This window comes from Paramormyrops kingsleyae, chromosome 21, assembly GCF_048594095.1.
Source record: "Paramormyrops kingsleyae isolate MSU_618 chromosome 21, PKINGS_0.4, whole genome shotgun sequence".
Lineage (NCBI taxonomy): Eukaryota > Metazoa > Chordata > Actinopteri > Osteoglossiformes > Mormyridae > Paramormyrops > Paramormyrops kingsleyae.
This window is the reverse complement of record NC_132817.1, coordinates 14,906,030-14,930,745: the sequence shown is the minus strand read 5'-3', so window position 1 is coordinate 14,930,745 and position 24,716 is coordinate 14,906,030. Positions and strand designations below refer to the sequence as shown.

At 41.6% G+C, this 24,716-nt stretch overlaps 1 long non-coding RNA gene across 1 annotated transcript; it reads left to right on the top strand.

Moving 5' to 3' along the window:
- Window positions 1–358: 358 nt before the first annotated feature.
- On the top strand, window positions 359–24,715 carry LOC140581520 (uncharacterized). The gene is made up of 3 exons (XR_011984614.1): window positions 359–1,593; window positions 7,617–7,661; window positions 24,140–24,715. It is a non-coding gene; the product is annotated as an uncharacterized lncRNA (long non-coding RNA).
- Window position 24,716: the final 1 nt, after the last annotated feature.

The following is a 24,716-nucleotide window of genomic DNA, read 5'->3' as shown; positions in this document are numbered from 1 at the left end:
AATGTAAAGTAATCTCTTTTAGCGAATGTGAGGCTTTCAGCGTGGTACTAAAAGATGAATCAGGTTGACCTATCCTGTCCCGTGACGTCATGACGCATTCACTCACGCAGTAAAATTTAGATAGCTCGGTTGCGTGCTATTCTTTACGTCAGTAAATAAAGGCTTATTTTAAATGCAGCGAATTTTTTAGCATCCCGATAGAGACTCCTGCAGGTTTTGACAGCACGCGATCCCAGTGTGTGTTCCATATCGTACTATAAATATCGTACATATAAATAACCGAGGGGGTAAATCCCACGGAAAGCGACGTGACCCACAACCTAGTTTCAGCACCAGTTTTGCATTTGCACTCCAGAGTACGAGCGTCATAGTCGTGCTCGTGCATAGTGTGTTCGCCCTCGGACTCTCCTTTATTTTTCAAGTGGGGCGCAGAGGGGGTGGACAACAATTCATCCCTCCATCTCTGCTTTTCTGCCACTCACGTTTTGCCTTTTTTTCTGCAGTGTGTCTGGGATTTGCAGTACGCGGATAACAGAGCGCGTTCGGCTTTAATGTTTTTGGCGTCTGCTGTGATTCCACAGAGAATACAAGTAGCTCATAGGTTACTTCAGACTGCAAGGATGCTGACTTGCTTATACTGGTAGCTTACACTGGTGCGTTTAAAATATATGTGCATGACATTGTATGTTATATATGGGGCTCGAATAATTCCAAGACAAACCTCTGGGTACAGCCTTTCTTAGCTGGCTGCAGTGAAGGGAAAAGTTAACACTTCGGTATATTAAAGGTTTCATGGTATCTTTAGGGGAACTTTAAAAAATAAATAAAAATACGAATTTGTAAATGGAAAACAAAAATGAAGCCTGAATCTCATGCACATTGTGTAGAACGTGAAAGACAATGTATGCACTGGAACTGGTAGCAGAAAACCATGCGCCATATGTCGAGGCATCTACTGCGCTTAACTGATGAATGCTTTCGTATTTTCCTGCTCGTATATCCCCTCTGCACACGTTTTTCATCCTTGTAGAATTTAATAGGTCTCTTGCTCTCTGTCGCCCCCACACACGAAGTCTCTCCTTCGCTTCTCTTTCTCTCGGCATCGACCGAGCTTGCGCCTCGTCTGCTAAAAAGATTGAAGAAAAAAATAAAAGATACAAGACGGGATTTTAAAGAAAGGAAAACGTTCACGCAGATGTGGAACAATAGGCATCGATTCACAATGGATAACGAATCAGAGATGTGTACTGTTTGGGTTTCATTGCACGTTTCACGGCAGCCGAGCAAGCGAAGGGGACGGAAAACGGACTTCAAGAGACTCTCGGACTGTGCGAATTTTCCGTGCTAGATTGGATGCTAACAGAATTTGGAGAAGCATCATGTCTCTGAACTTAATCTGTCAAACACGTTAAACAGATAAAACTTACGTTTTCATGAAAGGGATTATGATTTAAAAAAAAAAAAACCAAAGCAGATTACGAAAAGCCGATTCGATTTTATTTTGTACTTGCCTTCCACTCCAGGATTTACCTAAATTTAAGATTCAGTCAGATATCTCACATGCAGTCGTGTCGTTTGGAAGCATTACGGAATGTAAGTACTTAAGCGTAATGGTCATTATTAGGGGAATTTCTGAGTTTAATAAGACAGTCGACTTATGAAAATATATTTACTTGATTTATCCCGTGAGGTCAAGTGCTTTGAACCAGATGTATAAAAATCTGTGTATCATTTTCATAAATATAACACAAACATTTCCCAGATTTCATTTTTTATTTCAATATGCATAATTCTATAGTTAATGTATTGTTTTTTGATTAATGTAAAGTTGTTTTGTACACTTTTGTATTCCTAATTATAATTGATAAGACCCATATGCAAAATATATTCGCGCGGTGCAGGGTAAATAGACATGCGTAATCTTCCTTTATGCTTTCTGCTAAGTCGCGAGGCGAGTTTAGCGGCCCCAGTGCTCGCGTCTAAAGCAAACAGTTGCGCGATTGTTACGCGAGCCTGGGAAAATGTAGCGGGGCCTCGGAGCTGCTGTCTTGACGCCAGACCCTCTTGTTCGGAGGACTTCTGTGTTCCCAGACGTCATTGTTATGCTAATGAGCGCCAGCGCGTTGTTGAACTTGATGTTGACTTTTTTCTTTGGGGCTAAATTTTTCTCGGTCACTTATTTGTGGGAAAATCGTCTCAGCAGCCACACTGTGAAATTAATTAATCAAGCTTCTTTTAGAGCGTGGAACAATAGAAACGAGAAGATTCCGGCACAAAAGATTCAAAACTTGATTATCTTTAATAAACTTTATTTTACCAACCACGAAATAATGAGAGTGAGCGTCTAAAAAGTGCATCTATATTAGGCTATATATTTAACTAATAGACTATGCTGCGTAAAATATGATTTAAAAAAAAGTTGGTCAAAATATTATAAGGCTTTAAAGTATATTTATTAATTGAGTGTTTTATTCACCACCGTGATTGCGACATATGCTGGCGTCGGCCCGTTGTGTAATTCGGATGTGTAGGTGATTGTTTCGAGTGCCGTGATTGCATTTGGTGAGTCTTAAAAACTCGGAGGAGACAGCGTGGTGCAGAACGTCCCAGTTAAAAGTACGTCCGTTTATAGTCGCGCGCACGGGTGTGTTTGTGTGTACGTAGGTCTGTATATATGCAAGGTTTTTAAGGAGATGATTTCAGGATTTAATATTAATATTGTTTTTATGTTTAAAACATGCTATTTCGTTTAAACTACAGTATATCTGTTTTGTGAAAACCTCAGTATTTATTTGTGCAGGCCTAATTCAGTTGCACACAGTAACTGAGTTGTATCATTCTGTATGTTAAGTCAGATAATCTTTTCTTTACGTTGGTTGTTTTCAAATCGCCAGATTTGAAAATGTGGCAAAGAAAAATAGCCGTGGTAATATTTAAATTCTTGCTGTTCTAATACATTTTAATATCTATTGGCAGACAATGTAGGCTACAGTCGTATCTATAGAAGTCGTGCTTGCAGTGTGGAAATAGAAATGCCTGAGATATCAATATTTAATGTTGCTAAAACTTTTGCTATGCAGTAGAAATAACACGCTGTCATAATATATTAAGTATTCTTGTACATAGTATTATATCATAATTATACTGTTACATATGGGATATGCGCTGTAATAAATACAGGCAACAGGTGCGGAGAGTTAATGCAATAATTTCATGCCAAGCACATGGCGACTTTTTAAATAATTAAAGTAAATATTTTGTAAAACAGGTCTTTACTAAAATATGTCTGAGTGCAAGAACGAAATAATGTCAGGTTAGTGCATTTGTTTTTTTTTTCGCACAAGCAATTTCAAACTGTATTTTGAATGACTTCATCTATTCCTGACGCTTTTTGTTATTTTACATGAAAATCGTGTCTCTAAACAAAACAGAGTAAACGTGATTTTTTTTGAAAAGAAAATAAACATTTTCATGATACGTTTTGCAAAACTTCAGGCACAGAGAAATACTTTTAGGCCTTTATAAACAGATTATAATAATCTGATTGCTGAATATGGAAAGTTGCAATTCAATCACCATTTAAGAGCGATCGCTTTTTATATATATTTTTCTTTTGCCCTTGTTATTTTCATAGTAGCCGTCATAAGCTGTAACGCTGCAACTGCCCATTGCAATATCCAAATTTGCATTTTTGGAAGGTCTTACTGTCAGATATGCGCAATTTAATTTTAGATCTAGGCATGAAAGCATTATGACACCGTCAGACTTATAAACTTTAAAATGTTAATTAAGTTTTACGTAACGTACTATTTGCCCGTCTTAATCTTATATATATTTATCACCATTATGCAGAGGAGGGTGGTTTTTGAAACATTTAATTTAGGCATATTTCTTTGTTTTTACGCAACCAGCTGCGCAATCTCACTGAATCATCGCGTAGTTCAGTAAGACCCGCTCGGCATGGAACTTGTGGTATATCCATATCCTACTCCCCGTGGAAATGTATTTGCTGTTAGTAGTAATGTCGCACATAGATAAAATGCTGTAAATGTGTTGTAAAATACCGAAGTTGTGAAAAATCTGTAGTGGAATTCAGCACCGTGGACAGAGCTCACACCCACGCGCAACTACACAGCGGTGATAGTAGTAGTAGGTTGAGAGTTAGGAAATAGGCCCCATTTAGAGACAGCGAATAACATCGCTGAGAAAAGACTGGTGATATACCCGGGTTATAAAAGCCTATATGGTGTTATAATTTTTGTTGATTAGTTGTATATCGAGTTTTCGCAGATTTTCATAATAGTTGTGTAGTACTTTTGGGACTTCAGCTGTTAACTCTGCGCTTAAAACTTAGTAGTAACTCTCTGTTACTTCTGCTTCCTGTTTGAATGTCACGTTGGTTACATCGGTTATAAGGGGATCTAGATGTGGATTTCCTACTCTTTTGGAGAACATGAATTTTCAGGAATCTTCAGAAAGTGTAGAAATGAAAAACAAACATCGGAGTGGATGGGACACACACCACGGCGAGAGAGAGAGTTTGATATCAGAGGACACGCAACTCAATCGTTTAAATACATACCCCCCCCCCTCCCTCTCTGCTCAATTGTTACGGCCCTGGATACACGAAGACCGATAAAAGTTCCACGTGTATGAATTTTTAAAAATAAATGTAAAGACCTCCCCCATCCCTTACATTTTTTAAGTCCCTCCTGCAGCTAGATAGTACTGAGCGCTTCAGGTTCCAATATAGATGACCCCCGTTTTACAAGAGCACGAGTTTCTCATTATAGGAACCAGCGAGGTGCAGTATAAGGTGTGTGTTCAGTACGATGTCCAGAACATGCCTGTCAACTAAACCGGTCGCTAAAGGAAGATAGATTAGGCATTCAGCCGTGTAGCTCGAGCGGATCTACCATTAAAAGGAGTGTAGCGATAGGTCTTCGGAGCGGTGTCTAAGACCGGGGTGTCAGACCTGTCATTCCGAGGTCCGAGCACGCGGGAGTGGAGAAAGTGAGAGGGTCAGTTGGAGTATTGGCCATCACGGGACTATTTCTGTTAACTTTTCGTGGGATGTGCCCATATAGTCATTTCAATAGTTCAATGGCAATGAAAATGCAATAAAAAATATTCCTTGTGGAAAAAAAAGTCGTAGAGGTAAAATACAATAGCCTATCAGCTCACGTCAGAATTTGGAAACGTAAATCGATGTCTGTGTTTTAAGGTTACATTTCGGTATTCCTGGGAGGCTTATTTCCATATTTCAGCAAACGGCAACCGACGGTCCTAATGTGAGAAACACTGCAACTCTGTTCCTATATACATCGTTGAACATAAGGATCTTACCACCCGTGTAATTTAATGTAAAACAAGCGAAATGTACATATAGTTTGTTACCTCTACGATGCTCCTGTCAAAACCGTACACACGACCAGACGCTCTTAAATATGTCTTTAAACGAGCATCGCGTTTTGATGTTTTTTACATTAGCCTTTTCCAGTTCTCTTGGTGTCATGTCAATTCTTTTAACTAAAAAAATGCAACAAAAAAGCAGATCATTGTTTCAAATACGTTTATTTTATATAATAAGTAATCATGCGTTTTGTCGTGTTCCGGTGATTTATCTTTTATCATGTTTTACTTCTGGCCGTATTTACTTTTATTTAATACTAACGTCATTGCTATAGGAGCTACAAGCAGGCCTTCCAGATCAGTCCCGCCTCCTTGCAGCACCCGCCCAGTTAAAATCTATATGCTAATAAATGGCCGCCACTCGTTCGCTCATTGGCTGTCAGAGCACTTTTCCAGTCTTAAATTATGGTTTGAAATAAGAGGGGCCAGTCTAATTCATAGACAGAGAATTGGGCTTTTAACTCAGCGAGGGTCAGATTCGACAGGATCACGCAGGATGTACAGCATGTGTATAGGATTGTCCTCCAAGTGACACATAGCCTATAATCGCGATGTATGAACAAATACCTTAATTATGCGCGATTATAGTATCCGACGACTTTCAATGCTTATTTAAATACTGGATGAATGGTGCATTTTACATAGGGTACTTTATTTTTTATGATTGAAAAGTGAGATGAGATGCCAGCAAGGTGAAATAAAAATTGTAAAATATTTCGGAATATCTTCACGGGTCAACATAGCATATTATTTGTATTATATTTGCTACATGCTGATTATTGAATTCAGAGGTATATTTAACAAGCCTAAATAAAGGTTTGGGTTTGTATAATCTATGTTATACGGCTGGGAAAATGTCTATATTTCCAAATAAGCATTTTATGTTCCGACGTATTTATTTAGATTTAATTCTAATTAAATAACAACCCTTCACAAATATATTGCGATTTAAAACCGACATTGTTTAAAGTTTTGTTTTAGTGCAGTAAATGAAAACTGAAGGAATCTTCCTAATGGCATTTTATACAATTTCTAAGATCATAAATTATCATTAAATAGGAATCAGCTTTCATTAATCTTCACTCTGAAGAAGTGATAACGAATTAAGTGTATGGTTCAGTCTGTGATACAGTGTTTAGGTAGCATTTAGGCTTAGTGTAATATTAAGGCCAGAATCCACTGTAAATACATACTATGCTATAATAACTATAATACTTATTAAAATGGTAAGATGCGTGTAAACAAAGTATGTTAATCCCCTTCCCTAGTTCTGAAAAAACTAACCGGTGAAATATATTGTTTAATATATATTATTACATCAGAATCGTGTAAATATTGTCTCGGATTTTAAGAAGTTGTCGGCAGTTTTCGTAAGATTTGTTATTATACCGTCTGTGGTTTACCTTTCTGGGTAAAAAAAAAATCATTTGTTGTTTATTTAAATAATAATATTACAACTCTAACCTTGTCTTTTGTATTTTAACTTTATAGATATATACTACGATGCAATTATATATTATGCGTTGATCAAGTGGAAGCTTATTGAAGTGTTGTAAATTGTAACCGTAGCGAGATTGGCCTGGCAGACTACGTACATCATCTGCATTTTGTGTGCGAGGGATTGGACGATTCCATTTTTTCATTTGAAATGGGGGAATGATGGAATAAAATGAAACGGAAAAGATCATAGGCGTTATCAGTTTAGTGCGTGATGGTTGCATGTTGTTCTGCCTGTATGGTAGTAAGAAAGAAATAATTCTAGATTCATGATTATGGAAATACAAGTGAGAGACTTGTGATTCCACGTTATGTACAGTATAATCCATGCCTTTGCGTTATATTGCCTTCAAAGTCCCCGAGGGAAAGCACGTGACGACTCCTAAAGACCTAATTACTTTGAAATATTAATGCAGCTCGAAATACATAAATGGCAACTCTATATACACGTCACAAACTTAAGGTGATACGCTCTTATTGCCTTGATAATTGGTATATATTAATTTTCGAGATTATTGTGTTGGAGGACTGGTCATTATACTTATTTATATTAATACTTTGTATCAGCAGTGGTATTGTAAAAATAAGTGTTATTTACTTCTTAGTAAACTAAGTACTTTCACCGACCCAGATTAGTATGAAGAAAAATCTCAAACTATTAATTGGCGCGTGTTTTTTATGTTATGCTTCTGTCATATCTCTCTCAGGAGTCGGAGTCCCGCTTTACCAAACAGTTGGCGACTTCATCACAAGTAAGTTTCTTTACACAGCATTTCAGGTTATTTGTGACATAATTGGCCTTAATATATTACATTTGGCGGGAAATTATAGTAATCTTATGTGCTATACTTGTACCTCCATTTTATGATTATTTTGGAGCTGTATTCATAATTTGTTTTAATGTCGTAACACAATTCAAATAGGTGGCGTCCCTGAATCTGACAAACTATAACCGTGCACCTTTAAAGCGAGGTGATTTGACAATGACAGCGATTAGATATGCTTTCACTTATTCTCTTTGACCAAATGTAATCACCTGTGCGTATTTGGCTTTGGGAAGTGTTTATTACAATAGTAAGACACAATGCAGCATTTATTTTGTAGCAAGCATACAAATATGAAAGAAGCTAACTATGTATGTTTTAACATCGGCCATGTACACTCAGAACTTATATAATATTCTGTCATATAACCTCAGAAGCAATTGATTTCTGTCGTGTTTTAAACTAATATATTTCTCATATGTCATTGGTGGCTTTCAATAAAAACACTTTTCATGTATACAGACTTAATTCTTATAGATTTTATTGCAATATGTAATAGTTTAACTTTAATAATGTTATTATGCTGTACATATATCTGACTGAGATATGCCTATATGTTAGTACAAAGGAAAAAGTATTTTTGTTCTTTATTCGCCTTCATTTTAATATTCATTTAGTATCTGTTTCAGTAGGCTACTGTTTTATCAAGAATGTATTGTCTGTTTTGAAGCCATACCTGAATTACATGTCATAAATAGTAATTTTCCGTCATGCAACAAATAACGATGCTGTTTTCTGGGAAGCTGGTTAATAGTTTCGTCTCCTTCTTACGTTTGCACAAATGTAGCCTAAAATAATGCGCTTTATTGTGCTTGTATCTTCAAGATTGCTCACCCATGTAGATCAATAAGCATAGCTAATGCCAGTGACATCACAATTCAGTCGGCTATGTGACCTCCATGGCCTCGTGGAGTTGGTCCCAGCCCATCAGAGAGCCGTTGTCCCTCTTGCCAGACGATTGTTTTTTTTTTTTGTCTTTTTGGAACATCCAAAGCCGGTTTTTTGAGGACACATAAAAAATTGACTTAAAACCGTAGAGTACTTCTGCAAAGAGTGTGTGTGTGACAGAGAGCGACTGTGTGTGTGTGTGTATGCGTGATCGCATATGAACGTGTTTGTATGTGTGTGTGAGAGAGAATCTGAGTGCGTGTGGTTTGTCTGGTGTGGGAGGGGGCGTGGGTTTGGGTACCAGTGTTTGGAACAGATTGTGAGCTACAGACGTATGGCGCTTTCACAGGCGTCGGCGCAAGCTGGTGTGTGCTGTACGGAACAGCGGTGTAACGGAAGGATATCTCCTTCAGCTCTTACTGCTTTCGCGTTCTGCTTTCGCGAGACTTGTAGTTTTACACATTTGGGAAGGTTTTTTTTTAAAGGAATGGAACATATCGTATTAACCTGGACTTGAAACTGCGGCCATTGCAGTTGATGCCTCTGTCAGTAAGTTCTATTTAAAATATTTCTTAGATTACCGAAAATAGGCCTTCAAAGTTTAGTTTCAGGCTCTGTGGTAAAACAGAAATCAAAATTTGTAAATTGACAGAAATATTTTGCACATGACAGATTTGCTGTATAAATTGTCTCATCGTTCTGTGCTTAAAGTTTATAAATGCATTCGGAGATGGTATGTAAGCAGCCATCTCATTTATGTTTCTGTGTAGCCTACGTATAAATTATAAAGCCTAGTATCATTTCAGTTAATTTTACGTGTCCATGACCGATAGTTGTTTATAGGCTATTTCGTAAACTGACTTTGTAGTAAATGAGAATTAAATTATACAATATATATTATTGTTTAATAATTTACTGAATTTGTACAACTTTGCAGAAATTCTTAAGACTATGAAAAAATACCTTAATTAAATAATGCGTTTATTTTTATGTCTGTTTATCTTCCCGGTCTATTTTTAAAGTTTATTGTAAATGAAGTAGTATGGCGCGGTGTATTTTGATGTAAATAACGAAGAGGTTATAGTAGGCCTATTTGTTATCCGTAAAACAAAATAGTGGTAGATATTCATGTGGCCTTTCAGTAGAAGCGCCGGCCTAGTCAGTCTGCTGTTGACCTCTGACTGATGTAATTAATGAGAAGCGGTCTGTCTATAGTCTGGCCGAGTGAGGTTCAACTGCAAAGGAAACTTACAGGATCTGACTCTGTGTGCTGGGTGTGTGAAGGGCGATGGGGGGGGGGGGGGGCGCAGCCAGCCCATTGTCAATTAAGCATATTCCCAGCATGCATTTACAAGCGCAATAACACCCAATCATTTAGTAAATACAAACCGTGAGTTGTACTTACTGAACATTTAAATAAATGTCGGAAATTAACCAGCGACTACACCAAGTTATACATATATATGGCCAAGTAAACAAATAAACGTACTAAGTCATTAGCTTATTCATACATACATGCATAAGCGGCCAGGCAAGCGCCAGTAAGCTCCCCGACAGTGTGTGTGGGCTACGGCTGAAGAGGCACGAGCAAGTGCAATGGCTCCATGTGACCAGAACAGGAGCATCATCTGGCGCGGCGGTCCCTTTAAGAGACGTGGGTTAGTTTTTCTCTTTGGTTATCTAGCTGTATGAGTTTATGTAATATCATAAAGCTAGAGAACCGAATGTATAAACTAATTCCGAGGACTTCAGGAACCGCCAATGGAGCGCGGAGATTTCAGGACGCGACGAAGGGGGGAAGAGGGCGCTGGAAGCTGCGAAAGATGCGTTCGCTCGGAACACCTAAAAATGCCGAAGAGCAGATTTCACTGGGAGAGACTGCAATGGGATTAATGCTGCCGAGTATCAAGGATAAATAGCTGGGACTTTCTTTGTGAAATAAAAATGTGGAAAACGGGTCAACATCGCATCGTTTCTACCGGAGGCAGTGTCAGTTAAAGCGAGATGTGAATACGCGATACTTTGCAGGAATCTTGGTCGTCTTCCCACCGGGGCCTAATGAAAGCCGTAGTATTTTGTGAACCTGTGCTTATAAACCTCGGAGAAACATATTCTTTAATAAGAGATATGCGCTACATAACTATTGCAATCGTGGTGTTGATGTAGAATTTGGTTAATGGCCAGAAACGGTTAAAAGAAATATATCGGCTGATTGGTCTGTCACCAGAGTCACGTGTTTCAGCAAGAAGCAGAATTAATTCTAAGGCATCAAGCAAAACGGAGAATAAGAATGGCCTAATTGTAATATGCCGCGTTTAATCTAACCCGAACAGTTGTTAAAAGTTATACGCCTTTCATCGTTTATTGCATTAAGAGATAGTTAAAAAGCTAACTGTTAAAAAAATATTTTCCTGACTAGCGAATAACAGCATAACCATAGTTATTGCCCTTGTGTATTTTGGGTACTGTAGGAGTGTCATAATGGAGACAATCCTCGACACTGAATTTTGTTCTCCTGTCAGAAGTTAATAAATAACCATTCTGTGAGTTAAGTGTAAAAACTGAACAGGAAATCTAAAAATGTCTGTTTACAGGGCAAGTCTTTTTATACTGTTATGATAGGCCTAAGTAGAATGTATGAATTATTTTGCTGCTTGTGTTAGGTGTTGCATGCTAATTGTGTGGTCCAGGAAGCTCTTTGTATTTTTTGTCTTTAGTCATTTTTAAGATTTTAAGTTGGTGACATGCACAACTTGCTTAGACCTATAACATACTCTAATGACTTGCTACACACTAGTTTGGTGTAGTTTTATTCCTTGTTGTCTTACTTCTCATCGATGTTACAGGATGCCTGCTGTCACTGGTTACTTTATCATGTTTGCCGAGGCCGATAATGTGCTGGGCCTGGTTTCTTGAAACCTTTATGCTATTTTCTCCGTAAGTTCCACGTTAAAATATAGAACTTACGAATGACGTAGTGTTAAAAAGGCTTCGAGAAGCTCCTCCAGGGCCTTGCTGTAGTAAAAATGTTCCAGTACTGACGTGATAGCCCAGGGGTGGGCAGTCTTATCCGCAAAGGGCCGGTGTGTATGCGGGTTTTCACTGCAACTCCCTAATTAGATTACTAATTAGAGGACTGATTGGCTGAAGAGTCCTCACACCTGGGTTTGAACAGCTGACCTACAGGTTATCCCACAAACCTGCACACACACCGGCCCTTTGCGGATAAGATTGCCCACCTCTGTGATAGGCCATAGCGGCCCATTTTCCTTGGATGTTCTCACACTGTGCTGTGACTAAGCAGAGGAGTATGACAGATTGTCAAGGTGTAGATGACCTGTTTTAGGATGGATGTTATGTCTAGAACCATTCTCACTGGGAACTTGGTATGGGAAGCTGGTACATTTGAAACGTAGTTGGATGGAAGCTAGATGTTTGCTTTTGATTGGCTACTAAGCATCGGGCCTAGTTGATTTGGGCAGTGTCATTGCAGGAATACAGCTCTTCTTGGACATGTGACAGAGGCACCTAGCTTAGCTTATAAGACAAATATTTGACCATGTAGATGGATGCAGACGGATCAGATGAATGCAGGTTCCTACAGTAGTGTCAGTTGTCTATATGCATGATGGTGTCTTTTGGGACAAATTAACATTTATATCTGTCTGCTCATTTTTATGCATATGTAACATGTTTTGCCCTAGATGTGACTGTTCTGAAGTTGTGTATCGTTTAAAAATGTTATTTGTAATGTATTATCTCTAAAAAAAAAGTACACAAGTGTTTTCAGTATTAACCATTGTATACTTGTAGCCTATGTTAATAAGAAAAAAATGTCAAATTACTTACAAATGCTTCCTTAACACGGCAAAAGCTACTAAATACAATGGATAGGTATAGATAGTAGATATCAGTTATTGTGTTGCTCCTGTTGTGGGTAGACTGTTGCTTGTGTCTTTAGTGGTACTGTGAGAACGATCATCATAACTCGAATAAGCAACATTACTGATCGTTCTTCTGTCACCACGTCACAAATAACGCAGGTTTACAAGCTTGGAATGGGCATCCTTACTTTAGTATAGTGTTTGAATCTTAAACCTTGCAGCCTTAAGCTTAAGCCTAAAGTTATTTACGTGCGCATATCTGATCAGGATTTGGTTATAAAAGGTTCATTGTCTCCAACAGGAGGCAGCGTACAGCTACCTAGCTGGTTGCTGTAGGTAGATGCGTACCTCTCACACACGGCCTTCAACACTGTGTCACAGATGTGTGTGTGTGTGTGTGTGTGTACCTCTGACGGCCTGGCATCCCATGTAGAGTATACCTCAGCTTTGTACCCTGTCCCCCCCCCGAGTGACCCTGATCAAAATAACCAATCGGAAGGTGGATAGTGGAATGGGTGACGTCCATTTCAAAAATCTGCTTCTTTTACTTGTTATTTTCCCGTTTTCATCTGCTTCACTACGCCGCCTTCAACCTCCATATGATTTCATACCGTATACATCTCATGTATGTTGAAAATAGTTTCTTACTGGGAGCAACAGACAACAAAATCATTAAAAGCCTTGCGTGCGACTGAGACAGTGACAGAGCTACGTGCTTTTATGTGATCGGTAATTTTTTTATCATGCATAATTTCACGTTCAGAGTCAGTTTGGTTCAAAACCTACTCTAACAGATTTTTTTTAAAACGTACCCCTTTAAATAGCCCTTTATATCCTTTTAAAAAAAAAATCCTGGCTTAAAATTTGAGCTTGAGTAGATATAAGGGCTGTATCCCTCCCCGGGCAGGCTGGTGCAGGCGGCCTCGTTACCAGAACGAGCACACGGCTACAGCAGGCGTGCGGTGTTTCCATGCAGCCTGTCATACGCCGGGTGTAGCATGTGCACGGATGCGTGTCAGACCCGGTGTCTCTCTGCCCACCACACTTGGTTCGCTCTGGTATGATCTGGGCTTGTAGGGTTTAAGTTCAAGCGTAGCGTTGTCCCATAGAGCAGCAGTGAAAGGAAAATCTTCTCCCTGATATTCTTTATGTGCATATAAACTGGATGTAATGCAGTCATGATTAGGTTCACTGTGCATCAGTATCAAGATGTATTCAGTATCGAGAGTCAGTCTGTGAATGCACATTATTATTATTATTATTATTATTGTTGTTATGAGTAGTAGTAGCAACAGCCGTAATAGTGGTACTATCAATAATAATAATTCAAAGAGTTATTTTATAATAGCACTGTAGTAAATGAATATCATCAGTAATAGCAGAATTACTGAAGCCCCGCCATTCACGCGCACACACCCACATTCCAGATAATCCTTCCCAGGCAGTAAAGGGGCTGCTTGTTCAAGTAGCCCGTCCACCATAATTTCGTTCGGTCTAGATCTGCATTTCAATCAGGGTGTTTTAGCAGTGAAGTAAAGGTAACTACTGTTTTTTGTGTATAGTATTACGTAAATGATATACATGAATATCTCACTTTTAATTAGAATGTAGTGCAAATAGCAGAATAACAGTGAACAAATAAAGCAAGTATATAAAAATAAGCACCGCCGACATCATTCAAGATGACCGAATTAACGCAAAGAAGAGGAAAACATCTCGCAAATATGTTTTTGTCTGAATTTTAGATGCCAGCTTGGTAGCTTAGCAACCGCCTCCGACTGATGCAATGAAATAATAGCATTAAAGCTTGGTGCGCAGCCGTGGTTTAATACCCATGTGGCAGGGCCTGTACCGGGGACGCCACCGGAATCGGTGTTATTTCATGTATAACGCACCGTTTCAAAGCATGCTAATGGATGAGATTTTAATGTTACCAACGGGAATCTCAAAAATAAAAGCAAAATTATCGAGAACAAAGCGGAAGAATAACCAGTGCAAGTTAAGCGTTTAATAGTGCATTTGAATCATTACAGATCATTAATATTTATTTTGATTTGCCACATTTACCTTTGCATTTCCGAAATTTGCGTTCAATTAATGTCGCCTTGCAAAATGGTTTGGTCAAACAACGTTATTTTGTAACAAACATTTATTAAAAACATTTTCTGATACTTGTGTAATCAGGCTGTTAAATTTAAAATAGTCGTGAAATGCGTAAACAATAAAAAAAAATATGACATATGTAACATTTGCTTGAAATAAAATGTATATGAATATACATTACACTCCGTTATTGGGTGATTATGGCGTAGTAATAAATAGCACGTGGTATCTAGGCCCGAACGGTTTATTTAATATAGGTAAATCATTAATAATATATTGAATTCAGATGACTTACTATTAATTTGATGGATTTTATGCCGACATATATCAGTGATATAATAGAATAGCACGTTTTATTATAATCCAATTTTTAACTACCTGATAATTTTATTCTCTTGTGTGTTATATTCTTATGAGAATGTATAGACCTACCTAGCAGTAATGTGAAGGACTATACATAAATAATATGGTAAATAATGGTAAATAAGACTTGACGCTTGAATCCGCGTTACAACGTCTATGAGGTCCATTACCCTGAATAAAACTTATGACAGAAGCAGTATACTGTGAATTGCTGTACGTTACTGAAATACATTTAATTGTGCTCTCTCTAAAATATGAAGCTATTTCTAAATTAAACTATTCATTGGGCGGATATGGTTTGCAGAATGCTACTTTATTATGGTCATGGTTTGCAAATACAACTCTTATCGCAACCAAAAATGTTTAAATATGAAAAATGCTTTTCATATTCTTGTTTTTCTTTCAGTTAACATTCTAATGTAAAATTTTGCCTATACACGCATAATTCTTATATTAAGTTTTTTCTTTGAGTATATCATAATTATGTCTTGTCCCTATATGAATTAATTCGTTTTCGTTAAAACCCAGTCTAATGTTATTAAACACACCATACTAATGTTTGTGAATGCGTGTCATTAACCTTACTCTTGATGTTTAATTACAAACAAGTACTGATAATTACTCAAATGTAATATAGATGGGACGAATGGAACTGCTGTACAAAACAAGAGATGCAACAAAAAAACAGTATCGCTTTTGAATTTAGTTCGATTTCGATTTGATACTACTTTGGGTTTTTTGCTATATACATAATGCGCGTATAATGTAATCTGTAAATATTAAGTTGATAGAAGATGCATCCATAAAATATGTAGCGAACAGGTTTACCGAACGTAATTATGACAATATCAAGTGCCCGTAGGTTTTTTAATTTCGTTTTGGTTATCATACGGATGGTGAAGGAATAAGGGGCGGTATGTCGTTTAAACAATTTCTCTGTTGTAATACCTCATTATAGCAGAATTCTTACATTTGTTCATGAATACAGCGATGATTGTTGTGATCTTATGGGTATTATTGTGGCTACATGTCCAGCAGAATTCAGCGCTTCGTTCAAAGCTGTTAATTTTAAGAAAAGTAAATAATCAACAATTCACCATGAGAGTACTGTATTTGATATTTAAATAAAGGTATGAATATGTTTTAAGCAGAAAACACACACACACACAGGGCCTACATATTATAAATATACAGTCTGTCTATATACCAAAATATTAAAATAGGTGAAAGATATGTATGCACAGTATTGTATTGTGATGAAGTGCGATTGTTCAACCACAGCTAAAGACAATATTTACACTGTAAATATAAGTAGTATAGAATGCATAATAATGTTAGTGTGAATTTACCAAGATCAACCACTTCTTTGGTAGAACTGTGACTGTGACTGGGAAATGATGCCTTTTTAAAACCGGCAAAGGGAATTTTCTGAGGGGAAAAAGACCGATGAATTTTTATTCATGCTCCCATGGCAACCATAAAAGACTGTTTAGGCAGCTAGGTGATGGGTAAGGCGTCTGCAGTCTCTGTGGTGTGTGTAAACTTCCTGAACTGCCAGCAGTGTGTGAGTGTGTGTGTGTGGGGGGGGGGGATTAGATTTATATTATATTGTGCTGACCAAAAAAAACTGTTTCCTTGACATTGTGGGGACCATTTTTAGGTCCCCACAAGGATCTGTGAATGCAATCCAAAAAGGTAATAATGCCAAAAGTCTCGTATTTTGTTTGGTTACTCATGGTTAAGGTTAGGGCTGAGTCGGGGTTAAGGTCATCATGTTGGGATTAGAGTTTTTCCCATATAAATGAATGGAGATATAAACACAAAGATATAATTACAAACCTGCGTGTGTGTGTGTGTGTGTGTGTGTGTGGAGAGGGGGGGTAGGAGGGGGGGTGTAGAGGTCACATAGTTTGATAATGGTGGTGTGTGTGTTATGTTTGGTAATGCAGGAATTTGTTGTTCAGTTTTTCATGTCTGAGGTATTATGTTCAGATTTTTTCCTTTGATTGCCTGGAAATCATGACAGAGGAATCACTGAAACTGTCTGAAATGCAGGGTCTTCATTTCTGTCTCCTCTTTGGCGTTAAGCAGAGGGGCGGAGCCAAAGCAGTGCTGGAGTAAACAGCCTCATCGGCAGCCAGCCGCAGCAAGAGGCCAGCACCCTGGTATGGAGGCTCTGTGGGGAACCCGCCCCTCTAGCAAGTCAGCCCACCCCCCGCAGAGCAGTATGATGGTACGGACTGGCAGCACGTTGTCATGGTGATGCCAGCTTCTGATAATGTGGTTTGAGCAGGAGGGGGATCGTACCAAAGAGAGCTAAATTTAAGGGTGGGGTGTCTCCTACTTGCATGTGGAGATGCTCAGGGAATGTCTTTCGTCCAGGTTCAAAGGTTTCTGGACCATGTGGTCCCTGATCTGAGGTGCTCTGCAGGGACGGTAAACACAGCACATGCTGCCTTGTTGCATAACCAGCATGCCTGCGGCTCGCATCAGCACCAGGGTCAGGCAGCCGCAATGGTTTTGCTGCTGCTGCTCTGTCGACATGTCATGGTTGCTTTTACATCTGCTGCATTGGGGTTTGACACTTAGGGGTGAGAGAGTTTTTTCTAGCCAATCAGAACAGGCCTGTTGGGTTTGGTCCAGACAGCAGCTCTGGGATGCTGTGCGGCTCATGTTGTAGCCGGGATGTGACTCACACGGTGTAGCCGGGATGTGACTCACACGGTGTAGGCTGCGGGTGAGGTAGGTGGCTGCGACGCAGCTGCGAGTGGCTCAGGCAGGTTAAGTTTTATTTTAGTCTGTGACAAGAGGCAAGCGAAGCCTTGGCGTGCACCGTCTCCCAGTATCAGGCACTGAGAACACACTCGGAGGTCAGGCCTCCTCTATCAATACAGGCCTGTTGAGATAGGCCTCTGAAAGTGGAATGATGAATATCTCGATTGGCCCAGACTAGAGGTTGTCAGTCCTGTACCTGGAACTCTGGGTGTGCATCTGTCTATGTGTGCGTGTGCATGTTTATGTGTGTGTGTGTGTGCATGTATATAAGTATGTGTGTGTGTGTGTGTGGTCCAAGTATACCTTACATTGTGGGGACCAAATGTCCTCACAATGTGATTCAAATCTGTTATTTTGACATTGCGGGGACCAATTTTTCGGTCCTCATAAAGGGAAATTAAATTTTATAAAAATCTGTGACTGGTCTGTGTGTGTGTGTGTGTGTGTGTGTGTACAGTTGCACATGTTTTGGAGTTTGGAAGCCTGCAGAATTCATCACTGCCCGAAGGACACACAGAAAACCCCAGACAGGTTCTGTTTTGGGATGCAGAAAGTGCAGATCAGTCACCATGGCGATGCTGGGTCCTCCGCACTCAATCTCTCATTGTAAAGTGAACAAAACATGGAGTGTGGCCTCATTTATGGAAAAATGACACGTCAGTCCTTCGTAAAGCTGCCTAAGGGAGTATTTGTCCGGTTTGCACCTAGGAGGACCGGCTGCATGTCACTTATAGCTCATGCCGCACAGAGAGCTGGCCTGCTTCCTGCACGATGGCTTCATGGACACAGCACACTCTGGAAGCAGTTTCCTACGTATAATCAGAAGATAATATGTCTTCCTTCAATTGTTAATGTGCCACGTAGGTTGGGATATAAAAAAATTAAATAAAGCATTATGAACGTTACATCAAAATAATCTATGACATTAAAAAAAGTAAATCTAACTTTTTCATGTCACAGTCTGTACAGGTATACTGGGGCAGCAAATTTTCTTAATCTGCACTGAGAAAATCGCTGTACTGTCAAACCCCTGATCTTCCAAAATGTTTGCACTTTTTCACACTCTCCTCCTCCCTCTCTCTCTCTCTCTCTCTCTCTCTCTCCCCCCCCACTCCTTTAAATAGTACTATCCAATTTGTCAAGAACCTTGGTTTAGCCAGATAAGATGCATGGTAGCTGTTGGCGTAATCTACATTTGAATTTCTTTGTACCGGCTCCTTATCCCTTTAACTTACTTGGGCGACCTTGGTGGAGTCTCTGTGTAAGATGTACTCATGTGGAAAAGCTGTCAGGGTGCTTGATCCTTTAATTCTCTCCTGGTGTCCATCCCTTGTACCACCCTAAAGTCCTCCCAGACCCTTCCCTCCATAAACTACCCCACCGACTCTCTGCCCTTAACTACAAGTCAAAATTCAGTTCCCCTATTCTCTGCCTTGCGCTACACAGACACATCAGATTGGCCTCTCCCTCCGCGTTTGCTCTGACACCCTTGATCAGAGCAAGAGGAGCTGGACGGTCCCTGTAGAAACCCCAGGGTAGAAACAGGCACCTTCACGGGCAGCCCGGGCAGTGCAGTTTATCGCGGGCTCCATCCTGTAGTCATGTGATCGTGGCCGATGTCAACAGCAGCCAATCGAAGCAGCTGGGGTGTAGTTCGGCTGGCGTGCTGTGGGTTTCTGCACTTCGTGTTCTGAGCCGCATGCATAGGTTACTTTGCACATTCTATATAGGGGTTCGATGTTTTGCTGCAGGCAGAAAGACCCAAGTATGCCCCCCCCCAAAGGCAGCAGAGAGAAAGGACCTCAGTGAAACAGTTTTTTTTTTGGATGGGGGGGGTGGGGGTGCTTTCCTATAAGGCTAAGAGAATGTCTAGTGACATCAGTGCAGTTCTGCATCAGCATACCCAGAGGGAGAAAACTGAAAAGAGGAGATCAGAGGAGACTTTCACCCTGTGGCAATTCCTCATACTCGCCGGGGCACCTTTCAACCTGCCGCCGCTTCCGGCTCGTTCTGGGCCGGGCGCTCCGGCAAGCACGGTCAATAGCACAGCTGCGAGGTGCATGGATCGATGATGACGGGCTAGCGGAGGGGATGTCTCCAGTGCAAAGGCAGGTGCCGAAGAGATGAACGAGTAGACGGCGCAGCAGAACAGTGAAGGCGGGACACAGCACAGCTAGCACTGACTGCTATTAGCTTAAGGGCTATGAAGCAAAGATAGCCAGGGGGTGATATATTGGAATGGAAATATCTGAGCAGGGCATCTTGGACATTTTTGACTCTTGTTTTAGGTGCTTTACGGTAATGAACCCAGCAGTTTAACTTTGTGTGTCATATATCAGAAAGAGTATTTGTTCAGGGCAGCAGATAGATTCAATTTTATGTAACAATATACCCCATCCCTCCTGTAAATAAACAAACCCAGGTGGCCCTCTACTTCCATTTGCACTATTCCCATCCCAGCTTTGTCCAATACATTTCCACATCTCTCTCCTTCTCCAACCGCTGTCCGAAATTTAATGCCTGTATCCAGTTCGGTGAGAGAGCAGAATCACATCTCGGTGTCACACTTTGACCGTTTTTGTGCGATATCGTGATCCGTAATCTTTCCGTCTTGATAGTCAGGCGTACACGGTTCCAGCTGAACGTGGGCCAGGCGGCCGAGCCCGTGCATCTGTCAAAGCTGTGCGTTTACGTAGCGGCGTGAGGTTGCTATGTATGTCGCACGCTAACAGCGAGTCTGTTAGCCTTTGCTAATGCACATAGATGCTGACGTTTATACAGAAGCTCAATGGCTATTTAAATTTGGTAAAAAAAAATAAAATAAAGGCCTTTGACTGGCCTGGACTTTTCCCAAGCTTTACGGATTTGTATGCATAAAATGTTCGGCATGGCTGTTCTTAGAAGTTGATTTAAATTATGCCTTCTGCTTTATACAGCTTGATGGGAAATAAATCTCATTAAATAGATTCTGTGAATAGGGGGAGGCGAGTTGGGGACTTTAGGGTACCGTGAAGATGGTGAGGGGAGGAGGGGGTACAGGCATACGTTACCATAAATTAAGGTCCCTTTCTCGCACGTTTGGGTGCTGCAATTTCTTGACTGCTGATTTAGTGCAGGAAATGCAGAAAGCGCCGCGTTTAGCTTTAGCGGCGAGCGCCGGCAGCCAGAAAGCGGCTGCCGGCCGCAGCTACGTTTAGCATTAGCCGCGGGTGACGCCGGCTGAAATCAATGGCAGGTACGCTTATTGTTAGCCGTCAGTAGCGGCGCTTAAGCAGCTGATGCCAGCAGAAAGTGGCGTTTAGCATTCGGGGGTGAATTAGTGCTGGGCTAGCAGCTGTTGGCAGCGATAGACGTGCGTAGCGTTAGCCGTTAGCAGCACCGGTGTGGGGAGCGGATGGTAAGGCCCTGAGCAGGCTCCTCTGCCACATTGCTATGCAAACCAGTTACTGAATAATGAGATGTATTTATGAAAGTGTGTGGGGGGGGGGGAGGCAGTGTAGAAGCTTTCTGAAAGACAGCAGGCTGGTGAGTGAATGGGAGAAGGGGAGGGGGTAGGGATGGGGTAGGTGGTGCGGGGAAGGGGGGGGTTAGGTCTTCATTGGTTCAATGCAATGGACAGAGCAGCTGTGAAAAGGGGTCTCGTCTTTTTCCCACGCCCAGCGGCACGCAAACACAGCGGCGCAGCCAGCCGGGGTCAAGTCCCATCGCTAATATATACACAGGGTCAGTGTACTTACACAAAGCGGGCCCTAAGCTCGGCCTTATTGTGTGTGCGGGACACACACGCACACACGCTGGCAGCCCCACACACACACACACACACACACACACACACACACGGGAGGCCCAACTCCAATTCATATCGGGCCGCAGCCTTTGTCTGCTACATCTCCGCGGAGAAGTGTACGTTCTGTCAATGAACTGGCAGTCTGAGGCCAGACAGACAGACAGACAGACACACACACACACACACACACACACCTGTTTTGCTTCTCTGCTTTCACCTACAGGTCCAAACAATAGGAGGACAAATATTATTGCCTACTGAGTTGTTATAAAGAAAATCATGTAGTTCATGTATTCTTTCCCAGAAAAATATCACCTCTTCTTTATCATCACATTTATACTCATGATAGATTATCATTCTAATAGTCAGATGAGTTTTCTAAGGCTGTATTTGCGGGCTCATATTTGCCCCAAACCTCCATCTACCCCGTGCCCCAATTAGTCCCCAGCCCCAGTCTGCCCATGTGGTCCCGCCTGCCCCCCCCCCCAGGTTTTAATTGATTCCGAGACCAGCTGACAGTCCTCCCCCCGACCCCCCCGATTCCTCTGGGCAGCTTTAGGTGCTCGTCGCACACGAGAGGGGAACGAGGTCCACTAGCCTACTGATCTAATCCCCATGACAATGCACCCCCCCCCCCCCCACATAAGCACTCTACTCCATCTCTCTCCATAAACTTTCTTCCCAAAAGAGGGAGGTGGGGCTCGACTTGAGCAGAAATTCCAGTCAAGTGTTTGAATGTCGTGTATAATAACGGGAATATGATGCCGTCGCGGGCGACCGTCGGCATGGCAGCACGGCGCTCAGACTCTCCGCCGCATCATAGAGTCAGAGTGACTGGCGGGTGGGAGCACTGATGGTGCTTAATCCCAAGCTCCGTATGAAGGAGTCAAACCTATCTCCCATCTCCCCCCCCCCCCAGCCCAGATATGTCAGGGAGGAGACTCCCTCTCACAGGAGCTGGGAGCACCTCCTCTGCACCTCCTCCACCAAAAAAGCGAGGAGGGGTTGCCATGGGAACAAATTGTCTGGAGTTAACCGGAGGGGAAAGAAGGTGTATGGGGGAGAAGGTGTGTGTGACTCGCAGGGAGGCGTCCCTCTGTGCTTGTCGCTCGGAGCCGGGACTCGGTGCAGCTGCACTCGCGGCTCCAAGGTGTCGCATTTGGATTTGTGAATTTCTGCAGAAATTCCTGCGGCTGCAGCAGAGCAGGGTGTGGGTGATGTGCTGGACAGTGTATATGCATTTCTCAGTGTGTGTGTGTGTGTGTGTGTGTGTGTGTGTGTGTGCAGCTCACACCGCAACGCTTTATCAGGGATCTCCCATCCTGCTCTTTTCCTCTCACGCCCAGGGAGCTGGAATTGACACCCCCCCCCCCCCACCTGTCACTTGCTATGCTGGTTGGTGGGGTTGCTGTCACGTTTGCATTAAGGTGTGTCCCACGCTGGTTGGATGCTGGGGCAGAGAGGAGGAAGCTCAGCATCACACTTCCTGTGCTCCCCCCTCCCTCCCTGTGATGTCACTTGTTCAGAGACAGTGGACGGCATGCACCAACACTGCTGCGCCTATATTTCCTTCGTACACCTCCCAAAATCCCTGCATGTCATCTGTCAGCGTTAGTATTTACTTAAGTATAACATTTTTATATACTGCTTCAGCTCGCTCTCAGAGTCAGAAGGTCAGATGAATGCACAGTCCTCTTCTTCTGTGCCTTTCAGCTCTTACCATCCACATCCACCCGTCCCCCCCACCCCCCCGTCCCCTAAAAGACAGGGAGAGCGCGGCTCAGAACCAATACTGTCACCACAGCTGTCTCAATGTCAGTGGGGGCCCCCATTGTCCGCACGTCAGACTTAACACCCATGTCTGCACTCAGATAAATGGCATCATTGTAACCCACACACATGCTACACTCACAGTTTTACACTCACAGTTTTACACTCACAGTTTAACACTTGCAGTTTTACACTCTGACTTCAGTTCCAGCATCCTCATCTCCCCGTCTGTCAAGCCCCACACTTCCTAACGCAGGCTTCTGTTTTATTTTAAAATCTAGAGAATTCAAATGCTGAATGTGTGTGTGTGTGTGTGTGCTCTCTTTCACAGTCTGAGGACACAATGGGCCCAAGGCACCAAAAAGGAATGTCCTCAAAGATATTAACATGATAAGAGGAACTCAGCACCGTTTGAATAATTTTTCATAATACACTTAGCACCCTTGGAAGAAATACTTCTGGCCAATCATGTTTTTCCTGTCCCTGGTGTTAGGCTATGAAATGGAGCCAGATATTTTTAAATAGTATATGAAGTCACGTTTATTATTAAAATAGAACAAAGTTCAATAAATGTAATGAGCAGCATATTTTGAACATACAACAGATTTGGCTCATGGTGAGAGATGTTCTATACTTTCCAGGGTTGGGTTCAGATATTCAGAGCACATATTAGCACATATCAGCCATCATATTATGTTGCTGTAGTATAATTTATACTCGGACTTCCGGTGACTCCGCCCCCGATGTGTTGTTTGGAATATAGGGGCATAATAAATTGCTGAAGTTGAACTGATCTAATTTCTTTTCATGGTTTTCATGTTTTTCTTCCTTCTCAGTTCAGCAGTACTGACGAGGAGCGGTGGAGAGAAGATGGATGGGAGAAGGTGGATAAGAGAAGACAGATGGAAAAGAAGGGGGAAGAAGGGGGAAGACAGCGTTGGAGGAGGATGGAGCTGCAGTGGTGGATCTCCAGGCCTGTTCCTGTGTCTCCTCATCCAAGGCTAGCAGCAGAACTGCATGTAGGAAGCGTGGCTGGGAGCCAGGTTACCCTGGACTGAAGGGGTCCGGAATGTTCCGAAACGGGCTGGACGAGCACAGCACCCTCCACTGGAGGCGACGGCTCTGCTGAGCTTCATCAGACTGGGCCAGAATGTGTTTTTTTTTAATACAAAAGGTCTTGTCCCTCATTCTGATTATTATTCCACAGCCACCCCCCCCCTTTTCTCAGACTCTTTGAATGGAAATTCGCTGCAGGCATCTTCGTTCAACATTTTCTTTTTAAGTGGGACGGGTGAATTCTCTGCCTGCCCTGGCAGGCTGTGGTTACGGCAGCTTTGCAGAAATGCCTCCCACACAGAGCTGTGAACCTGCCTGCCATAACCCTGCTGGGCCCTGGATACACCGACGCCGTGC